The following is an 18169-nucleotide window of genomic DNA, read 5'->3' as shown; positions in this document are numbered from 1 at the left end:
ATTAGCATTTTACTTCCTGCTGCCTTCAGTTTCTTGAATTAACATGATCATCTCTCACAATATGCAAGTGACTCAGCGATGTCGACATTGCACCACCATTTTAGGCTAACAGGGTCCTCCATTTTAGATTGGCAGGGTCCTTGGCCATGCGGAGCGAGTTGTTACCATTTTTTTGCATTCTATATCCTCAAAGACAACCCCTTCATCTCCGGAATCAACCTCGTGAACCTTCTCTGAACTGCCTCCAATGCAAGTATATCCTTCCTTAAATAAGGAGACCAAAACTGTACGCAGTACTCCAGGTGTGGTCTCACCAACACCCTGTACAGTTGTAACAGGACTTCCCTACTTTTATACTCCATTCCCTTTGCAATAAAGGCCAACATTCCATTTGCCTTCCTAATTACTTGCTGTACCTTCATGCTAACTTTTTGTGATTCATGTACAAGGACCCCCAGATCCCTCTGTACCTCAGCATTTTGTAATCTCTCCCCATTTAAATAATCATTTGCTTTTTTATTTTTCCTACCAAAGTGGATAACCTCGCATTTTCCCACATTAAACTCCATCTGCCAGATTTTTGCCCACTCACTTAGCCTGTCTATATCCCTTTGGAGATTCTTTGTGTCCTCCACACAATTTGCTTTCCCACCTATCTTTGTATCATCAGCAAATTTGGCACCATTACAATCAGTCCCTTCATCCAAGTCATTAATATAGATTGTAAATAGATGAGGCCCCAGCACTGATTCCTGTGGCACCCCACTTGTTATAGTTTGCCAACCAGAAAATTACCCATTTATCCTGACTCTCTCTCTTCTGTTAGTTAGCCAATCCTCTATCCATGCTAAATATTACCCCCAACCCCGTGAGCTCTTGTCTTGTGTGGTAACCTTTTATGTGGCACCTTATCGAATGCCTTCTGGAAATCCAAATACACGACATCTACTGGTTCCCCTTTATCCACCCTGCTCATTACATCCTCAAAAAATGCCAACAAATTTGTCAAACATGATTTCCCTTTCATAAAACCATGCTGACTCTGCTTGATTATATTATAATTTTCTAAATGTCCTGCTACCACTTCCTTAATGATGGACTCCAGCATTTTCCCAATGACAGATGTTAGGCTAACTGGTCGATAGTTTCCTGCTTTCTGTCTCCCTCCTTTCTTAAATAGGGGCATTACATTTGTGGTTTTCCAGTCCGCTGGGACCTCTCCAGAATCCAGGGAATTTTGGTAGATTACAACCAATGCATCCACTATCTCTGCAGCCACCTCTTTTAAGACGCTAGGATGCAGGCCATCAGGTCCAGGGGACTTGTCCACCTTTAGTCCCATTAGTTTGCCTAGTACTTTCTCTCTAGTGATAGTGATTGTTTTAAGATCTCCCCCCACCCCAATAGCCCCTTGATTATCCATTATTGGGATGGTTTTAGTGTCTTCTTCCATGAAGACCGATACAAAATATTTGTTCAAAGTCTCCGCCATTTCCCTGTTTCCCATTATTAATTCCCCAGACTCATCCTCTAGGGGACCAATGTTTACTTTAGCTAGTCTCTTCCTTTTTATATATCTGTAGAAGCCCATACTGTCTGTTTTTATATTTCTTGCTAGCTTACTCTCATAAGCTATCTTCTCTATCATTTTTTTAGTTGTCCTTTGCTGGGTTTTTTTAATTTCCCAATCCTCTGGCCTTTCACTATTCTTCGCAACATTGTATGCTTTTGTTTTCAATTTGATACCATCCTTTACTTCCTTAGTTAGCCACGGATGGTTCATCCTTCTCTTAGAATCTTTCTTTCTCAGTGGAATATATCTTTGCTGAGAGTTATAAAATATCTCCTTAAATGTTTGCCACTGCTTTTCTACAGTCTTACCCTGTAATATATTTTCCCAGTCCACTTTAACAAAGTCTGCCTTCATACCTTTGTAATTACCTTTGTTTAAGCTCAGGACACTAGTTTGAGACCTAACTTTCTCACCCTCAAACTGAATTTGAAATTCTACCATGCTATGATCGCTCTTCCCAAGAGGATCCTTCACTTCGAGATCATTAATTAATCCAGCCTCGTTGCACATTACCAGATCTAAAACAGTCTTCTCCCTGGTTGATTCCACATCATCTTGTTCTAAGAAACCATCCCATATACACTCTAAGAACCCTTCCTCAAGACTACCGTTGCCAATTTGCTTTGTCCAATCAATATGAAGATTAAAACCTCCCATGATTATAGTCGTACCTTCCTTACAAGCCTCTATTATTTCTTGATTTATACTCTGTCCTATAGTGTGGCTACTGTTTGGGGGCCTGTAGACCACTCCCACCAGTGACTTCTTACCCTTATTATTTCTTATCTCCACCCCAACTGATTCTACGTCTTGACCTTCTAGGCCAATATCATTTCTCATCACTGCACTGATCTCATCCCTTATAACAGTGCTACACCACCTCCTTTTCTTTTCTGCGTATCCTTACGAAATGGCAAATACCCCTGAATATTCAGTTCCCAGCCTTGGTCACCTTGCAACCAAGTCTCTGTAATGGCTATCAGATCATACCCATTTATTTCTATGCGTGCTGTCAACTCATCTATCTTGTTACGAATGCTGCGTGCGTTCAGATGTAGAGCTTTTAACTTTGTCTTTTTTACCTACTCTGACCCCTCTTTCTAATGCACTCTTATGTGTATACGCTCTGTCCCTTCCTGTCACACTCTGGTTATCACCTCTATTGCTACCCTGCACTTTTGCCTTCTCATTTTTCTTTGACTTTTAAGTTTCAACTCAGCGTATCCCTCTCCCCCACTATTTAGTTTAAAGCCCTATCTACAGCCCTAGTTATTCGATTCGCCAGGATACTGGTCCCAGCCTGGTTCAAATGAAGCTCGTCCTGATGGAACAGCTCTCTCTTACCCCAGTACTGGTGCCAGTGCCCCAGGAATCGAAACCCATTTCTCCCACACCAATCTTTGAGCCACTCGTTCATCTCTCTGATCTTATTTACCCTATGCCAATTTGCTCAGGTAGTAATCCAGAGATTATTACCTTTGTGGTTCTGCTTTTTAATTTAGCCCCTAGCTGCTCATACTCACTCAGCAGAACCTCTTTCTTTGTCCTACCTATGTCGTTGGTACCTACATGGACCACGACAACTGAATCTTTTCCCTTCTACTCTTAAGTTCCTCTCCAGCCCAGAGGAGATGTCCTTTACCCTGGCACCGGGCAGGCAACACAGCCTTCGGGACTCACGCTCTTGGCTGCAGAGAACAGTGTCTATCCCCCTAATTATACTGTCCCCTACCACTACCACATTTCTTTTTGCTCCCCCCACTTGAATGACTCCCTGTACCACGGTGCTGTGGTCAGTTTGCTCATCCTCACTGCAGTCCCTGCTCTCGTCCACATAGGGAGTAAGAACCTCGTAACTGTTGGACAAAGAGCAAGGGCTGAGGCTCCTCCACCACTAACCCCCTGGTTCCCCATACCTGCCTCGCTCGTAGTCACACCCACCTGTCCCTGACCACAGACCAAATTTGAATTAATTAATCTAAGGGGTGTGACTGCCTCCTGGAACACAGCGTCCAGGTAACTCTCCCCTTCCCTGATGTGTCGCAGTGTTTGAAGCTCGGACTCCAGCTGATCAACATGGAGCCGAAGTTCCTCGAGCAACCAACACTTACTGCAAATGTGGTTGCTGTCGACCTCAATATTAGAACAGATGACCAAAGGTTTGATCAAAGATGTAGGTTTTAACATAGAAACATAGAAGATAGGAGCAGGAGTAGGCCATTCGGCCCCTCGAGCCTGTTCCGCCATTTAATGAGACCATGGCTGATCATCCAAATTCAGTACCCTTGATCCCTTTAGCCTTAAGAAATATATCTAACTCCTTCTTGAATATATTTAATGAATTGGCCTCAACAGCCTTCAGTGATAGAGAATTCCACAGGTTCACCACTCTCTGGGTGAAGAAATTCCTCCTCATCTCAGTCCTAAATGGCTTACCCCTTATCCTTAGACTGTGACCCCTGGTTCTGGACTCCCCGGCCATCGGGAACATCCTTCCTGCATCTAGTCTGTCTAGTCCTGTTAGAATTTTATAAGTTTCAATGAGATCCCCTCTCATTCTTCATTTTAAGGAGCGTCTTAAAGGTGGAGAGAGAGGTAGAGAGGCGGAGAGGTTTAGGGAGGAAATTCCAGCGTTTAGGGGCTAGGCAGCTGAAAGCACAGCCGCCAATGGTTGCGCGAGTAAAAATAGGGGTGCGCAAGTGGCCAGAATTGGAGGAGCACAGAGATCTCTGAGGTTGTAGGGCTGGAGGAAGTTCCAGAGATAGGGAGGGGCGAGGCCATGGAGGTATTTTAAGACAAGGATGAGTATATTTTAATATTGGCCTCGATGTAGATGAGCGAGCACAGGGTGATGGGTGAACGTTACTTGGTGCGAGTTAGGACACTGGCAGCAGAGTTTTGGATGAGCTCCACTTTATGAAGGGTGGAAGATTGGAGGCTGGCCAGGAGGATATTGGAATAATCAAGTCTACAGGTTTCAGCAGCAGATAAACTTTAGTGACTTAATGTAATTTTAGTGGCTAGTAATAGAAAACAAATTCTTCGGTGATAAAATAAATTAAAAAGCTGAGCTGATTTTTTGCCAAAGCTTACTTTGAGTATAGCCTTTGCTGAAGAGTTAGGTGAAATTGTTCAGTGGACAGTGACAGATTTGGATGATTGCTGAAATCAGTATTTTATACTATAAATTGCATTACCCAGTCCATATTATAAATGATATGATTTCTGCATATGGGTATTCATGGTTTAAACGCAGCAGCTGTGCATCTTCCAATTATAAGCTACAGAAAATCATCTACAGCAGAGCAAATAGTGGTCAGATTTTAACTGACACCAGTGAAGAGGGGTCCTAAACTAATCAGTGTAAATGATTCCTTTTATTGACGATAGTACACTGTTAAGTCTGTGTGTTCTAGTTGTATTTAAGATTAATTACTGACACAGACTACAAGAATAACGTTTCAACAGGTCTTTACTAGTTGGCGGTCAGGGCTATACTAACAGCAATATCACTACACAGTACTTATATACCGGTGGTCACCACCGGTATTACGTATACAGCAGCCAGAGAAAGTAGTACATCTCTTAAGGTGGAACAGGCTTAAGTTCTCTTAAGGTGGAACAGGTTACATACACCACAATCCTCCCTTTTTAGCTTAACAGTCATATCCCCATTTAACATAACATAATACAGGTAGACTATCCTTTATCCGAAAACCTCGGGACCAGCCGAGTTTCGGATAAAGGAGAATTTCGGATTTCGGAAGGTGGGTCGGCAGGGGTCCGCGGGGGTGGGTGGGTGTCGTGCGCACGACTTACGCTGACGCTCAGCGTAAGTCAGTCGGGGCCGGGGGGGTCCGCGGTTGTCGGGGCCGGGGGGGTCGGCGGGGGGGATCGGCGGTTGTCGGGGCCGGCGGGGTCCGCGGGGGGGTCGGCGGTTGTCGGGGCTGGCGGGGTCGGCGGTTGTCGGGGCCGGCGGGGGGGTCGGCGGTTGTCGGGGCTGGCGGGGGGGTCGGCGGTTGTCGGGGCCGGCGGGGGGGGGTCGGGGCTGGCGGGGTCGGCGGTTGTCGGGGCCGGCGGGGTCCGCGGGGGGGTCGGCGGTTGTCGGGGCCAGCGGGGTCCGCGGGGGGGGGGGGGTCGGCGGGGGGTCGTGCGCACGACTTACCCTTTATCCGAACTTCCGAAACCGGAACCCTCTAAAAACCGAAGGTTTTTTCGTTCGTACGCACGACTTACGCTGAACGAAAAAACCTTCGGTTTTTAGAGGGTTTCGGTTTTCGGAAGTCCGGATAAAGGGTAGTCTACCTGTAACATATATACATATATAACTTCAGGTATAAACAGTTCAAAGGTTCAGTCTCTCAGGAGGCCTTCTGATTCGGGTTGGATAACGCCTTTCAGTGGTCTCTGATTCTTGTTGCTGAGGTGACTCCTCTAGTTGGTTTCCTATGTATTGGACGTCATCATCAGGTACATTCCCTGCCGAGGTAGATGCTTCAGGTTCATTAACGTCTTCCACAGTTGTCTCTCGCAACCATGGGTTCGACCCTTGCTCTCGATTCTACCAGTTGATCCGCATGACGCCTTATCACATTGTTACCAATATCTACTGTGTACATCAGAGGTCCTTGTCTGGCCCGAATTGTTCCGGACTGCCATTTTTCGTTTCCATAGTCCCTTGCCAACCCTGGTTGTCCTACGTCGAAACTTCGAGCGGTCTTGTTATTAATATGCCGGAACGGTTTGTTTTCCACTTCCCTCCGCACATTTGGTTTTAACAAGTCCAACCTGGACCGCAACCTCCTGTTATAAAACATCATGGCAGGACTTTGGTTAGTTACTGCATGAGCGGCGTTTCGATATGCCATTAGGAAATTGTCCACCTTGTGTTGTAGCGGAATCTGATCATCGTTCATGGCCTTTATTGCCTTTTTGAATGTTTGGACAAATCTCTCGGCCAACCCGTTTGTCGCCGGATGATATGGGGCAGAGGTATAATGTTTCACCCCATTCTTCTTTAAGAATTTTTGGAATTCTTCCGACACGAACTGTGGTCCGTTGTCCGAACATATCTGTTCTGGCAATCCGTTCCTTGCGAATATTGTTCTTAACACCGCAATTGTCTTTTCTGAAGTAGTGGTATTCATCTTGATCACTTCTGGCCATTTGGAATATGCGTCCACCGCAATTAGGAACATGGAGTCCATGAATGGACCAGCAAAGTCAATATGTACGCGTTGCCATGGGGCTGAAGGCCATTCCCATGGGTGTAGCGGTGCGATCGGAGGTGCATTTTGCACTTTTTGGCACCCAGCGCAGCTTTTCGTCAACTCCTCTATCTGTTGGTCAATACCCGGCCACCATACATAAGCCCTAGCAAGACTTTTCATCTTAACTCCCCCCAGATGACCTTCATGCAGTTCCTTTAGAACTCTTTCCCTTAACTTGGGAGGAATAATCACTCTTGTCCCGTACATCAAAGTACCATGGCAGACGGACAGCTGGTCTCGCCTTGCCGAGAATGCCGGTAACAGAGGATCACCATGTGTTGGCCATCCCTTCACTGTCACCTCGTAGACTCGGGACAGTGTCGGGTCGTTCCTGGTTTCTCTTTCAATACTTGCATTGGTGACTGGTAAACACTCGATGATGGTCGAATGAAATAACTCAACAGGGTCAACTTTCGTCGTCTCTTCTTCTTCAGGTAGTGGCAGGCGCGACAGCTCATCAGCATTGCCATGCTGCTTTGTACCTTTGAATTCTATTTGATATTGATGTGCCCCTAGGAAAAGGGACCATCTCTGGAGTCTCTGTGCTGTCATCACCGAAACACCCTCCTTAGGGTTAAAAATGGATACCAACGGCTGATGGTCTGTCAGAAGTGTGAATTTTTGGCCCTGCAGGTAATGATTAAACTTCTTCACTCCCCATACAAGGCTGAGAGCCTCCCTATCGATCTGCGCATAGTTGCGCTCAGCGGAGGTCAATGATCTGGATGCAAACGCGACTGGCCTTTCCGTGCCATTTGGCAACTTGTGTGAGAGTACTGCCCCAATACCATATGGAGAAGCATCACAAGCCAACCGAATAGGCAGTGTTGGGTTGAAGTGAGCCAACACTTCCTCTGAGGTGATCAATTCTTTGCTTTTGCGAAATGCCTTCTTACAGTTTTCGCTCCATTCCCATGGTGTACCCCCTTCTGTAAAAGAGCGTTCAGCGGGTGCAGTACCGTGGATAGATTTGGTAGAAACTTATGGTAATAGTTAATCAATCCTAGAAACGACCTCAACTGAGAGACATTATCCGGAGCAGGAGCCTTTACAACTGCCTCTATCTTGTCAGGAGACTTATGAAGCCCCTCCCGGTCAATGACATGACCACAGTATGAGATCCGCTTCTGAAAGAACTCACATTTCTGCCGATTAACTCGAAGTCCATACTCTTTCAGTTTGTTGAGCACCAGTTCCAAGTTTGCGAGGTGTTCTTCATCACCATCTCCTGTAATCAGAATATCGTCCAGGTAACATTGTGTGCCTGGAATTCCCTGTAATACCTGCTCCATGGCCCTCTGCCAAATTGCTGGAGCCGATGCCACTCCAAAAACCAGCCTATTATACCGGTACAAACCTCTATGCGTGTTGATCGTGAGGCACTGGCGTGACTCTTCTTCAACCTCCATCTGCAAGTACGCCTGCGCCAGGTCTATCTTGGTGAAGTGTTTCCCGCCAGACAACGAAGCAAAAATATCCTCAATCCGCGGAAGCGGATACTGCACCGTGTGAAGCACCGGATTAACGGTGATCTTGAAGTCTCCACAGATGCGAACCTTCCCTGGTTCTCCTGGCTTGTTGCTCGAAGGACGTTTCATAACGGGAACAATGGGCGTAGCCCACTCACTCCAATCTACCTTAGACAGTACACCTGAACGTTCTAGCACTTCCAGTTCCGCTTCTACAGCAGGTCGTATTGCATAGGGTACCGGTCTGGCTTTGATGAATTTTGGGTGTGCATGTTCATCAATCTTGATGTTTGCCGTAATTCCTCTGTGTGTTCCCAGTCCCTGCTGGAACACCTCTTTAGCATCATCCAATATTCTGGACAATCGTTTAGGTTTGACATCTGTTTCCCCGGAATCTACCGTTAGTGCCTTTAAGGAGTGCCAGTCCATATTCATTTTCCTAATCCACTCCTGTCCCAGTAGTGGTGGACCTCCTTCAGGTAGCACATATAAGTCCATTACTTGGCTTTCTTTGCCCTTGTGGACCACTTTTACCTCTATCTTTCCGATGGGGTACACTCTTTGCCCCGTGTATGTTTTCAATATAATCTCCGTATCCCGTAGGGGAATATGTTGGAATAACCTTTTGTAATCTTTCTTATTCATGACCGTCAATGCCGATCCAGTGTCCAATTCCATCTTTACTTGGACTCCTGCTATCTGAAGAGTGACCCAAATTGTCTGGAGATCTGCATCCTTACCAACGTTGTGTACTCTTAAGCTACCCAGTTCATTACTGCTGGCGTCTGAATCTGACTTCTGTTCGTTCGAACTGTTCTTTGTCACCTTGTGTACCTTTATGTATTTTCCTTGCGGTGACTTTTTGTTGCTGGTCTTCTTTCCTGACCGGCATACTTTAGCTATGTGGCCAAGCCTGCCACACGTTCTGCATTCTTGGTTTTTAAACCAACACTGGTTCTGATCGTGCGTTGTCTTTCCACAACGATAACATTTTACAGTACTCAAAACCAATTGATTTGTACTGAGTTCCGGTGACCGTAGCTGCATTACTGCCGTGCCTCTCGCTGCGGCTTCGTGTGATGCTGCCATAGTGACCGCTTTCTCAAGCGTCAGCTCATTCTCCTCGAGCAGTCGCTTTTGTGTATCTTTTAATAATCCACACACAAATTTATCTCTTAGCGCATCTGTTAGCCCCGTTCCAAACTGACAGTACTTTGCTAGCTTATGCAATTCCATTAAATATTCAGCATTGCTTTCATCTTTCAGCTGCTTTCTGCTGTAAAATTTAAATCGTTCCGCTAGCATCAGCGGCGTGGGGTTTAGATGATTTCTCAGGACAGTAACAATCTCCTCGAACGTCTTCTCCGCCGGTTCATCTGGTGATAAAAGGTGTTTCAATTGCCCGTATGTCTTCGCACCCATTAAGTTTAATAAAGTTAGTGCTTTCTCATCATCTGGGATTTTATTTGCTTTACAATAATTTTGTATGCGTTCTACATACGTGGCCCAATCTTCGATGTCGCTATCAAAGGTATTAATGTTCCCATGTTTAGGCATCGTTGCAATTTTTTTTAAATTTTTTTAGTGATTTCCCTTTTTCCAAGATGGCGGCTTCCCGCTCTTGTCTTCGTCCTCCGCCTACAAAATGGCGGTTTCCCACGCTTGGCAGTCTTTCCCGCGCTCGCCTTCTTCACCCGCTGGCTGCAATGGCGTTTGGCGTGCCGCTGCTGCTCCACTTTCCCAGCGGTTAGTAACTCCCCCGACGCTGTCTCCGCTTCATCGCGGCTCCCTCGGGCATTCGCGCTTCCCCGATGTCGCGCCTCGCAGCCCTTCTTGCAGCCCGGTTATTAGCACCGGCTGCGTTCGCCTTCACCGCGGCTCTCGTGCCTTCAGTCGCCCCAGACGCTGCGCCTTTTTGGCCCGAATGCGGCCCGGCCCTTATCTCCAGTCGCGATCGATCTCACCGCCCTTATTCCTCCGTCTTCCCTCCCCGTCTGTACAGCCAACGCGGCCGACTTTCTGCTCGCGTCGCTGACTGGCTTACCCACCACCGAGGTAGAAGGAAGATAGCTGACTGCCGCTGATGGAGGCTTCGAGTTCAGGATATCTTCTGCACTCCGGGTTCTCGATGCCTGCCGCGCGACGTGTCTTCCAGCAGGGTGATGAGGGTGGATGCCTCTCTTCGACGCCCGTTCTGTGGACAAAGCCGCCGTGGATATAAACTGCCGCAGGGTAAGAATCGGACTCGTCGCCACTGTTAAGTCTGTGTGTTCTAGTTGTATTTAAGATTAATTACTGACACAGACTACAAGAATAACGTTTCAACAGGTCTTTACTAGTTGGAGGTCAGGGCTATACTAACAGCAATATCACTACACAGTACTTATATACCGGTGGTCACCACCAGTATTACGTATACAGCAGCCAGAAAAAGTAGTACATCTCTTAAGGTGGAACAGGCTTAAGTTCTCTTAAGGTGGAACAGGTTACATACACCACATACACAACCTGTTTTAACATTAATTTGAACTGAAATCATGCAAAAAAATTGCTGTGCTGTAGTATTCAATTGCAGAATTCAAAGCACTGGATAATTGTAATTTCTTTTGAGCAAATAGCCGGAATAGACTGTACCAGCGGTCGTTCAGTGGTGGTGAGGATTGGTGTCTGGTACAGTGCACCCACTTGTCTGTTAAGTTTTTTCTTGTTAGTGCTGCATGTTTTCAGTGTAGATTTTGCAGGTAGCAATGTCAGTAGCAGACTGACAAATCACTGAACCTTATGTGCATTACATTTTTAATGAACAGTTTACATAAAATGGAATTGTTAAAGTTGACTGAAGTTTAGTCTGCAATTGCTTCTTGAAACTTAGCTAACTCAGTTGATGGATTATTAGCGAATCCATCTAGAAGGACCCATTGCTCCATTTGCAAATTGATTATTATCTTTCCAGCTGTAGCCATAGAATCACCTCTAATCGCTTCTCTTCCTGTTCCTGCACAGTCACCTCTGGTGTCCCCCAAGCATCGATCCTTGGTCCCAATGTTCCCTCTCTTTTTTTTTTGGGTGTGCAGCCCATTCACAGTTTCGCACCTACATGAAACTTAACATTAGAAAAGCCGGTCCCGGGCTGCACAGCAGCAGCCGAGAGTCGCACAGCTTAGAGGGAACATTGCTTGGTCCCCTCCTGTTTCTCATCTACATGCTGCCCCTTGGTGACATCATCCAACGACATAGCATGGGTTTTCACATGTATGCTGATGATACCCAGCTCTACCTCTCTCAACCCCTCTAAATGTCAGACTGCTTATCCGACATCCAGCACTGGAAGTGCAGAAATTTCCTCCAATTAAATATCGGGAAGACAAAGCCGTTGTCTTCGGTTCACGCCACAAACTCTGTTCCCTTGCCACCGATTCCATTCCTCTTCCTGGCAACTGCCTGAGGCTGACCCAGTCTGTTCGCAACCTTGGTGTTATATTTGATCAAGAGAGAGCTTCCTACCTCATCCATGCCATCGCTAAGACTACCCATTTACATCTCCATAACATCGCCCTTGCCTTAGCTTATCTGCTGCGGAAACCTTCATTAATGCCTTTGTTACCTCTAGACGTGACTATTCCAATGCACTCTTGGCCGGCCTCTCACGTTATACCTTTCATAAACTTAGGGTCATTCAAAACTCTGCTGCCCATGTCCTAACTCACACCAAGTCCTGCTCGCCCATCTCCACTGTGCTCACTGACCTACATTGGCTCCCAGTTAAACAACGCCTGGATTTTAAAATTCTCATCCTTGTTTTCAAATCCCTCCATGGCCTCCCTATCTCTGTAATCTCCTTCAGCCCTATAATCCCCCAAGATCTCTATGCTCCCCCAATCCTGGCCTCTTGAACATCCCTGATTTTAATCGCTCCATAATTGGCAGCCGTGCCTTCAGCTGCCTAGGTCCTAACCTCTGGAATTCCCTCCCTAAATCCCTCTGCCTCTCTTTTCCTCCTTTAAGACACTCCTTAAAACCTACCTCCTTTGGTCAACAGCCCCAACACCACCTTAAATGACTCGGTGTCAAAAATGTTTTTGATAACGCTCCTGTGAAGCGCCTTGGGACATTTACTACGTTAAAATATATATTTCTTTGTAATTTACTTTAATGTTAAGACTATAGCTAGTTTGTTCCTTGTTTTTTTAAGGCAGTGTCTTGAGGTTTCCCCTGACAGTTCGGTTGGTAAAGGCAGTGCGTGCCTGAGCCGTACAGATTGGAAGATTCCTGATTTGTGTTGAGTTAACTGATTGCGGCTGTATGGTAGAAGGAGTGTAACAGTTGGCCTGAGAGCCCAAGGTCAGAGAAGAGAAAATCGGTCAGCATTCCCGCTGTTGATAGCTATCTAGTGACTCCTGCTGCATGTGGATGTTGGATGAGGGAAACTCTCATGACCACAACTCATGTTGAATAAGTTGCTGTCTAGATTCATACATGAAGATGACCAGTTGGGTGAGGTACCAGAGGATGTCCGACATCCATAGAACCTTACCACGGCACGAGTCGCCGTTTCCAGGAGAGGAAGGGAAGAAATTGGCAAAGAAAATCCATGTAAACAATATTTTTGCAAAATACAGGAACATTAGTTTGATGAAAAGACAGCAAAAGTATTGAGTGCAATGATTATAATCCAGAAAAAAATATTACATTATATATATTCCAGGTGAATTTCAACCCAGGAAAGTGTGTTTTTTTTTAGTTACTATTTCTGTTGTGTGACATGTTGTTTTTCATGCCACATTTGTTACCCCTTTGTGGTTTGTGATCCAGATCCACGTTTCAGAACATAACATATTAATGGCCCAGAAATTCGGGCCGGGGGCTTCCCGCGGGTGCAAGCCCCTGACCTGCACTTACCTAGCACGCCGGCCGTTGAGCTGTGGGCCCGCATGGAATTCCGATCCGGGGCCTGGTACAGCTGCCGGCGCGCAGTGCTTGCGTATCCCAGGGGCGCAGTTAGTTCGATGCGTCCCCTGGGATCACATGGGCCGTGGGGAGCTAATCGGAGCAGGGAATGCTCCATTCATAAGATTGACAGGAAGAGCTGTCAAAACTTATAAATACTACGGCCCCAAAACAGCACTAAATCTTCAAATACATTTTTAAAAATCACTTTTTTTAAAAACTATAAATTAAATGAAATAACAATTTTAAACAATAATTTAAATTTTTGAAAAAAATTATTTTATTTTCTAACGGGGCTAAAAATAAACTTACCTTGCTTTAAAGTATTTAAAAATAATAAACTGTGGAAAATTGTTTTAATTTTAATTAATTGACCACTTACCTTGTAAAAAGCAGGCCTTACGACTGCTTTTTACATGTCTAACTTCTGGAGACTTACCTTCCCGGGAAAACCTGCAAAAAAACCCGAAGTTCGATGCGCACGCACAGCCTCTCCTGCGTACGACCTCTTAACCCCTGCTTTCAGGGGAACAGAAGTGCCGGTTTCCCGCGCATGCAGGAAACCGGCACTTCCATTGGGCCTACGGGTGAGTACCCCGTGCGTACTCACCCGTGGAGACCCGAATTTCTGGGCCAAGAATTAGGAGCCGGAGTAGGTCATACGACCCTTCGTATCAAAATTAAGATGCTAACAGATTCTAATGGGGAAGGAAATTACCATTTTTAAAGATATGCTCATAGTTGTAATTATGTTTAAAGTCTTGGTTGTCTTTTTTAAATCACATCTTTGCTCTTGCTGCTTATGGCCTGATCTAACTGTTCAAGTATATTCTGGCTTTATAACACACAAATTTGCCTGTTCTGTGAAGGGGCAACTTTCAGAGGAAAAGTGACACTTTAATCCGAAGAGTGACACAGATGTGAAGAGTAGCAATGTTACTGTACTTCTATTTTTATGCTGATTTCACATCTCTAGCTGTGCAGTGGAATGCACTGCAACGTTTTTAGGCTGTCTGCTCGGGTAGCACCTTCTGGGAATATGTTGCAGAACTGCACCTATGAATTTCTAACCAGCAAGACCATAATCACAGTGTACCACAGGGAGATATCAAAAGACAGGTTGTTGGCTTACTGGTATTTTAGGTGTAGAGTGGGTGAGGGACGGGGATGATCCAACAGAGGTAAGAAAAAAACGCATTGGGAGAAATAAAGTACAATATAAAGCATTTGGTATTTGTAGATAATTATGTTGTTGATTTTATTTGGAAAATTGCCTGTCTTGAAATCCGCATGAGATATCAGCTGCAGGCCAACCATTAAAGAGGAGTAACAACAGAAAATGCTGGAAAAACTCAGCAAGTCAGGCAACATCCGTGGAGAGAAATTTGAGTTGACGTTTCGGGTTTGACCCTTCTTCAAAACTGGAGAGAAAAGGAACCTTAAAGAGGAGATTTGATCAGCCATCATTTGCAGGTAGCAGGACTTTGTTGTTTCAGGCCTGGGGCAACTTTTGCCAGGCTTAACCACACCTGTGGAAGGTTGGAGCCTTACACACTTCTCCAGTGTGACCTCCTGCGAGACCCCTCTCGCCAGCCTCACTCAGCGCTTCCTCAACTGAGGCATCTACCAGAAGCATGGGAGGCCTTTTTTTCCTTCCCTTCTTGGCATTAGAGGACTTCCAGCCCCATTGGCAAAATGACACACGCAACAACTGCAGAAGCTGCCATCAGAATTTTCATGCAAAACAAACAACTGATGGCATTTTTACAGAATACACAACATTTCACCCAAGTGACTACCCTTGTGACTCTTTGTGCTTTATTTTCCTCTTACGCGTGCTCCTACGTAGTGGTTCCCCTGTGGCTTCAGCAGATGTGGAGGTCCCTTGCTCACTTTCCTGCTGCTCCTGTCTCGATACCTTTGGCGGGCGTCCTCTGGGGTGGCGAGCCTGTGAGGGCTCGTCAGCAGTCTGCTGCTCTTGCGGCTGTGCAGGAGTTGAGACGTCTATCTCAGTTGGGTATGGATTCCAGCGGGGCTCTGACCAAGGGCTCTGCAGTGGCATGGAAGTGTGAGCGCTTGAAGAGGAGCCCCCACTTTTTGAGGTCTGCCACCAACCTCCCTCTCATGGGTCAGGTCCCCCTCAGTGCCTGCAAGTGGCTTGAGAGCACCTTGCTGCACATCAGGGGGGCCATGGGGACCCGTATCTGCAATGGCAGTCCTACTCAGAAGGACTTCCATGAAGGTCTGGTTTCTCTGTTCAGTAGATGCCCATCGCTCCTCAAGAGATGTCATTCTATTCTGAACACTCACCATGTTTTCCATACCCTGGCGACTAACCTCCTCCATGGCCGTAGCCCTCCTCTCCTCTACCATAGCCAGCCTTACCATGGGGGCAGCAATCATTTCCACGTAGGTAGCCATCCTTTCCGTGCTGATGCGTTCATGCGCCAATGACTCCACAAAGGCTCTGCTCATGCTCGCTATGGACTCCTCCATTCGCTCCACACTCTCAGCGACCCTGGTGACAAAACCTGCCAGAGACTCCTGCATCTGTGCCTGGAGTTCCATCACCACTGATCTTACGGATGGACCCAGAGGCAGAGGGTTGACATGCAGCTGAGCCGAGCTGGCAGAGTCCTGCGCCCTCCGACTAGCACTCTCCACTGCTGTCCCTGTCTCCACAATCTGCTGATGCTCACTTGTGAGCTGTGATACACCAGGTGACAACTCTACTCTATGTCCCGAAGGTCCCACCGAGGTGTGAGTGTCTGCGCTGGTGCTGGGTGCGCTTATTTCTGCTGACGCTGCGCCCTCAGAGGTTGCAGATTCCTCTGAGGAGTCTGGCTGCTCAGGCTCTTCCTCCTGCACACTGGGGACGGGGGCTCTCGATGGTCCTGTGGGGGAGTCAAGGAAAAGGTTAGAGATGTGATGCCAAGGTTACATGCACATTGCATTTTGCAGATGATCATATGTCCATATGATGTAGCTTCAGAATCATTATCAGCGACTCAGGCAATGCCAATGAGAGAGATGGAAAACTATTCTGTCACCAGCTTGCGGGGATGCACCTGCCTCTCTTTCCCCAACTTCTGCATCTATGTCAGCCCCGACAATCTCCAAGACGCCTTCCTCCCGGGGGTGAGCTGGGCTAATGAGGACGGCCCTCCTCCTGTCCTGGCTCGCGCTCTCCTGTTGTGAGCTCTCTTTTCCTGCAATGAGGGAGACAAGTGGAGGTTGAGTGAGAATGAAGGAGTGAGTGCAGAGATTGCATAGCATAGATACTTAGAAGGAGACAAAGATGGAGTGAGGTTGCAAGACCAAGGGCCCTCCCTGTGTGTTGTCAGTTGTGTTCAAAGCATCAGAGTGAGAGGGAGTGTGAGGGCTGCATGGTGGAATAGTTATGTGAATGTGAGCATAGAGAGGGAATGGGTAAGGGTGCATGGATGTGAGTGTCTAGTGGGATGTGCAGGAAGAGATTGCTAAAGCTGAGTGCTGGTGAGGAAAGGCAATGGGGATCAGATTGAGGGTGATGAAAACTCCATACAGTACTTACTTTTCCAGTGCGATGAAGGTCATGGAATCTTTTCCTGCACTGCATCCAGGTGCACCATGTGAGCCCCAAGGAGTTGACTTCCCCTGCCACCTGTAGCCACACAGCCTTGGTCTGACTGGGAGGCCTCTTCCTCCCTGAAGAAGGAAACAGGACCTCCCTGTGGGCCCTAGCACCATCCAGCAATGCCTGGAGTGAAGCCTCATCAAATTTGGGGGCAGCCCTTGCCCTCCCGCTGGCCGTTGCTCCTGCAGGTTCCTGTGCCATCTCAATGGTGAAGTTTGGGAGCCTGCAGAGGAAGCAAGGCTTGCTGTGGACCTTAAAAGCAGCAGCAGTGATGATGTCATATTCTGCGACTTTCTGACTGGAAATACTCAATTGCCAAGGCTTCCCAAATCAATTGGCCAATTGAGTGAAAATTGCATCAATCTCACAGACCCATTTAGATTCGTGTGGGAAACACCAAATTCGGGGAACCCGACAATTCCCCACACCTGAGTTAAAATCGAGCCCTAAAGATCTTGTTTATTGGTTGAGCATTGTCTCTTATTAATTTGCTGTCAGTGCCATTGTCCTGATATCAAGACCAGAGATATGAAAGTTCTGTTAATTCAGAAAATCAGCTACTTTACTGGAGTCTTTGGGCAGACCTGCTTCTTCTGCAGCACCTTTGTTTATCATTTAAAAGGACATAAAAAAATCCAATCACCACACAGTTCAGAACAAGTTCAGAATATTAGAAATAAACAGTCTTTATGAATGGTGGAAATTGAAATTAAATAGAAAATATTGGAAAAACACAGCAGAATTTTACAGATAGAAAACACAGCTACTGAACCTGGTGCTGAATAACTTGCTGCTCACTATTATTTGAACAGCTTGTGATGATATTTGAGAAACTAGAGCCCGTTTAAAGTGTCTGTAACTTCTTTCTTTAACTGAAATCATACAAAATCATTGATTAAAAACAGAATAATTAATGCTGTTCTTAGTTTAGTTTTTCAATATAGTTCAGTCAAATACATACATACTATTTACAACACAGAAACAGGGCATTCGGCCCAACTGGTCTATGTCGGTGTTTGTGCTCCACAGGAACATCCTCCCACCTTACTTCATCTAACCCTATTAGCATGTTCTTCTATACCTTTCTTCCTCATGTGCTTATCTAGCTTCCCCTTAAATGCACCTATGCTATTTGCCTCAACCACTCCATGTGGTAGATTCTACATTCTAACCACTCTCTGGGTAAAGAAGTTTCTTCTGAATTCCTTTTTGGATTTATTATTTATGGCCCCTAGTTTTGGACTCTGTTATGACTAGGTCCATCCTTATTCATAATGGCAGATAACTTAAATTA

General features: G+C 46.2%; 1 protein-coding gene across 5 annotated transcripts in view; it reads left to right on the top strand.

Moving 5' to 3' along the window:
* Positions 1-18169, top strand: part of LOC147104952 (breakpoint cluster region protein) — an 859255-nt gene that overhangs the window by 241709 nt on the left and 599377 nt on the right. The window lies entirely within an intron of this gene.

This window comes from Somniosus microcephalus, chromosome 19 (genome assembly GCF_052327205.1).
Source record: "Somniosus microcephalus isolate GS21.2 chromosome 19, FLI_Smic_1.0, whole genome shotgun sequence".
In the NCBI taxonomy this organism is placed as follows: domain Eukaryota; kingdom Metazoa; phylum Chordata; class Chondrichthyes; order Squaliformes; family Somniosidae; genus Somniosus; species Somniosus microcephalus.
This window is presented reverse-complemented; position numbering and strand designations above follow the sequence as displayed.